The sequence below is a fragment of the Plutella xylostella genome, chromosome 9 (assembly GCF_932276165.1).
Source record: "Plutella xylostella chromosome 9, ilPluXylo3.1, whole genome shotgun sequence".
In the NCBI taxonomy this organism is placed as follows: domain Eukaryota; kingdom Metazoa; phylum Arthropoda; class Insecta; order Lepidoptera; family Plutellidae; genus Plutella; species Plutella xylostella.
The window spans coordinates 4,007,749-4,013,546 of record NC_063989.1 but is presented as its reverse complement, the minus strand read 5'-3'; positions in this window follow the sequence as shown (position 1 = coordinate 4,013,546).

Sequence of the window (5,798 nt, the reverse complement as noted above, 5' to 3'; positions counted from 1 at the left end):
GAAGGCATTTGATACTCTGGACCATCCTATACTGCTGCAAGCTATGAGTGAATCGGGAATAAGAGGTAAGGTTCTAAAATGGTTCCAAGATTATCTTAAAAATAGATCAATAGTAGTAAAGGTGAACAACTCGTTAAGTAAACCTAAGCAGCTGTTATTTGGTGTGGCGCAGGGTTCAGTGACCGGTCCAACTTGCTACATTCTGCATGTAAACAGCATGCCTAATACTATAAAAAATTGTGACAAATACATGTTTGCGGACGACACTTGCTTACTATATTCTGGCCATAACTTATTGGAAATCCGCAATGAACTACAGGATGACTTTGATAACTTGAACCGCTGGGCTCATGACAACGGTATTATATTAAACATGAAGAAAACCAAAACGATGCACATCCGTTCAAGTTACCTTAGATCCAAAGATTCGCAACACCCTTTAGTTTTAAAAGGCCACAGTTTCGAGTGTCTGCACGGAGATGCAGCTTGTAATTGTCAGGTTATAGAACAGGTTAGTAGCTATAGGTATATAGGGCTAACCATAGACCAACGATTCAATTGGAGCTTACATATTGACACTATTTGCACAAGAATGAGGCAAATATTAGGTAAATTCTGCATGCTACAATATTATGTACCAAAAAGTATTATGTACCAGATATATCATGCACTTGTCGAATCATTTGTTACCTACGGGTCGGGTACTTACGGCACCACATTTATCTCACATTTAAATAAGATAAAAGTACTCCAAATTAGATTCCTAAAACTGTTAGTTGATAAGAAAACTCGCTCAGAATGTAAAAGTGATTATGATGTGTTATTTAAAATATGTAATGTGTTACCTGTTCAAAAAAAGCATATATTATTTAATGTAATAGAAGAATATTGTAACGATGAATATAAAAAACCTAAAATTCATATGTATCCTACTAGACAATCTAAAGAAAGTGTATTAATCAAACCGAGTATAAACAATTTTTATGGCAAACGTACTAAAGAATACCTAACACCGACTATATTTAATAACTTACCACCTAATTTATTAAAACTAAGATGTTCTAAAAAAACTATAAAAAATAAAATAAAATATCATTTATTACAAGATTAAGCTACCTGCAATGAGTATTATAAGTACACTAAATGCATATGTTCATTAAGTACATCTATGTAATCTTTAATAATAACTTGTAATAGCATAAGTTACTAAATTTACACTAGTAATAGATATATATACCTATTAGTTGTGTAACTTACCTAATTTGTTTGTATAAATGCGAGTCTTTGTCTCCCGCTAAACTGAACTGCAGTTTGGGAGTATATATATGTAATTTGTAAGTTATACTCTGATCAACAATAAACGTTTATAAAAAAAAAAAAAATTTTGGAAATGTCGGCCAGAGGGAGAAATCTGCGGATGTGCAAGCGAAATTGGGCGTTATAAACGGTGAGGAGAGTCCATTTAATTGGCGAAGGCTTTTTATGTTTTCGTAGCGGCCCCGGGGTATGCCGGCTGATGCGAACATCGATTTGTGCTGAAAATAGACGTGTGACTTAAACCCGCCGTATCGGACGCGAAATGTACGGACATAGTAATAAGGGGTTACTTTATGTATGCGATTAAATCCCAATCTGATCTAATCTGAAAGTAAATATGTATTGTATGTTCATATTTTCACAAACCATGAGCATACAGATATCCAGTAGCGAGTCAAGATAATCCTAATCCTAATCCTAACTAATCTTAACTAATATTATAAATGCGAAAGTAACTCTGTCTGTCTGTCTGTCTGTCTGTCTGTTACTCTTTCACGCCAAAACTACTGAACGGATTTGAATGAAATTTGGTATACATACGGTCTAGACCCTGGGAAAGAACATAGGCTACTTTTTATCCCGGAATTCCTACGGGAAAACTTTCTAAGGCGAAGCAAAGCGCGCGGGAACAGCTAGTGATTTATAAATAATATCTTAGAACAGTTTCGATCAGTTACGTATATCACAAATAATTCTATTGGTTTGGATCCACGTTGCTACATAGACACATAAATCCCCAAATCTTTTATGCAACCCATGATTTAAACCCACAGAACTCTAGATACAAATAACAATAATTGTTGCAAAGTTGCAAGTCGCTTCATAAAGCATAAATAAAGCAAGCGGGTGTCGTGCGACCCGCCCGGTGTCTCCGCAGGGTAATTGCAGCCCTAAAGACACTCACAATAGATGCTTATTATGCATTCATGAGTTTGTGTAGGCGAAGGAATAATGACCTGCACACATAGTGAACCAAATTGCCCGTTTTAAACGGCATTTTTGCTTTGATTCGTAAAATAATAGTTTAGCCTAAGTATTATGATTGCATTTGATTGAGATCAGGCATCTGATGCGCTGGAGTGCATTTAAACTGGATATAGGTGGATTACTGTAAAAAACATATACCATAACCAATATCAACATATTATCAGACTTTAAACACAAAGATAAAGTCGTTTCTTATACTCGGAGGAGTTCAAAACTAAGCTTTTGTGACGATTGCGCTGAATAAGCTATATAACACGCATATCAAGTATAAGTTAAAGCTGTAAGTTCCAAAATCATTTTATAACATAGATGGTTATGTAATTGGTAGGTACTTACCTAAAGTGTCGGTTGCCGCCTAGGTCCTAGGTGTCACGCCATCTAGGTCACACGTAACTACGTTACAGCGCTGAAAGTCACTGCACTATCGGATCCAACCTGCAATGCTATTAAAATTGGGAAGTTTATAGCATTATAATATAGGTTATTTCGTTCAAAAGTCATAAGTGTTTTCAGTAAGGTAGGTAAGTGCCCATCACCTGATATAATTTTACACGAGTGGGAACATTTATTCTCCTTGAATAGTTGGTGTAAAAATATGGAATGTTTTGTTTTTATTTTTAAAATGATAGAGCCATGACTTTTTTAACTTGTTGATGCAGTAGAATCTCTTTAGCTCTAATCACGCTCTAACTGAAAATAGAGAGCTTAAAACTAAAGTTTAGACACAAGCTAAACGTTGTCAAGAGTCCCTCCTCCCAGTAGTTATATTATTATTATGTACGTAAATATCGCATGATCGTAAACATTACGCTATTGATGGGCACAACAGTTGGCCCATTTTCGGAGCTATAAATTTGAAGCCAATTTATTAAGGGCCTTTTAACTTTTTGTGCTGACGAGTTACAACATTTGCCTAAGTCAATTTATACAAGGGATTAGTTAATAAATATGTAACTCTATTCTTAGTATTTTTCTGAGTATAATAAGAGAATATAAAATGATGATGATGATGATGATGAAATATAAAATACATAAACATGGAGAGAACATTATCCATGTAAATGAACAGCCGTCAAGGGAAGCTGTTAGTCTAATTGAAATTGGAGTTTCCTGGAAACACAAAGCATCGGTCGGGAGGCATTACGTACAACGTAGTACGTAGGGCGCTCTTTACCAGTAGTTCCCAGCACTGCACTCCATTCGAGCTCACCAATTAGCCTTTACAAACTCATTTACCTAACAAATTCTCTGGTAAGTTTAAGTATAGACTGAATAAAGTTTGGATAGGCTGTCGAAAATGTCCTGAATACGATACTTATCACTGTGCTGAGTATTTGTCACACAAAAGAACTTTATAGGCAGATACTTTATCAGTGATCTCCCACTCTGGGTCGACTGTTCGAAACTTGTCTAACGGTAATTTTTTTATTTTACTTTTGATTATTATGTTAATGAGATGTTTAGCGCATCCTTAGGCATTAAGTAGTTTATTATTTTTTTCCTTTTTTTAGTAAATTGGATGACTCTCTGGGAGGTAATGTCAAATAACTATGAAATTTCATCAGCCGTTCTGAAAGCTGTAGACTTGAAGAGGCCCCGTTAATAGGCAGTAGGGCGCAGACACGGCCGCGGGGCGCGACCTTAGCTTGGCATAAAACACAATTTCGTATTTCATTATTGGCCTGAGAATTTAGAATTACGTATCTCGATTTTTATAATGTGAAACCGTCATTTATGTTTGAAACATCTTTACCTCAATGTCTTTCTATAATTTATAAATAACTTTTAGGACTTCAATCATTTCAAGATACAATAATTTTCAAGCCGGCGCGAATCTGAAATAGAAATTCAAGAATAAAAGATTTAGCAGCGTGGTGGGAAATGGCCAAGCTTAGGAAGGCAGTTTAGACCTTAAGGAATATGTACAAGGGTTCCAGTCGACAGAGCCAGGTACAGACTGCAGGGGCTAACACCCCCTCAATTAATATAATAGAATATATCAGACTATAGCTACTTCTTATCCCGAAATTCCCATCTGAAAGCCTTTAAAGGTGATGCGGAGCGCTAGAACGTATACGTTCAATATACTTAATTAAATAAATGTAATTTCGATGGGTTTGTTTTTTTTATTTAAGCCATTGTGCATGTGCTAGCATGGAACACGGTGCGAGTGCGAACACACGGCGAGCGAGTGGATCAGGTGGGTCACTCTCGAAGACGAAAAACGAAGTTCCAGAGCGCTGCTGCGCTAGCAACGACTCTATCTCGTTGTATTTAACGATTGCACGATAACTCTCGTTCATTAGTTTTTCGTCAGTATAAAGTAACCCTTCAGTGTGTCCCGTGACGAGCGCGCGGATCGATCCGTCATCGCAGTTTCAGTCGGAGCTAATTACGCGCCGAAGTGACGATCGCAAACAACACCGACACCCGACACGGAGCTGTCAAAGAGCCGTTAAATTGACACTTTCAGGTCGGTCGGTATGCCAGTGACCTAAATTGTACTTTTACTCCTCTTTTATGCCATCAAACCACTAATTGATTAAGATCATCCATCCCGTGATATCTCACGGGCGTCGAGTGTTCGTTAGCGTTCCCATTTTCCACACTTGAACTTCCCTTAACGGTTATGGATTCTTCGGAAGATTTCACACGGCAATGTTCATTATTTTAGTATTATTAGCTAGAAAGGAATGTGGACTGGTAGCAGACCTTATGAGAAAAGAAGAAGACAGAGTATTATTAATTTATTTCCTTTCCAGAAGCATAAGGTGCTTATTCTTAATGTATACTTTTTCAATTTTATTATGAATATTTTTCATGAGGCACATAGTTGCGTCACGGCCGTATGCGATGTAGAACCTCAGCGTAAATACGAACCGTGTAAATCAACCAAACCAACCGACGGTGTTGAAAGTGTTGAATGTTCCGCGGCTGCAATCAGGCCGCGCGGTGAATCATTGTTTGTTTTATTGACTTTCAGCCCGTCCCCACTTCGTACGAGCACTATGAGTGGATCGGTACTTTGTATTGTTTCACTATTACAGAAACTTACTTCCTATAGGTACCTACCCACTCAACCCTAATTCCCCTTCTTACCTCAAATCTATGTTCAACTTTCTATCAGATACGCATAACAGGCACCTCCGCTCCTCCCATAATCTTTTGTTGTCCTTACCACTACATCATTCAGGTTTTATGCTTAATTCCTTCTCCGTTACAGCTGTCCGACTGTGGAATGACCTCCCTGAGTCTATCAGGAAGGCTCCCAGCCGAGCAGTATTTAAATCACTGGTTCGGGCTCATTATCTCAGCAGGATAGGATAGAAGAAAGATCATCTTTTCTTGCACCTCTATTGTTGTGTGTTTATATAATAATATTATTTATGTATTTATGTATTATATATATATATATACATATATTAGGCATATAGGATTATATATTATCTATTAGTAAACTCCATAAGTATAAATTGTTGCAGGATTTTATATTT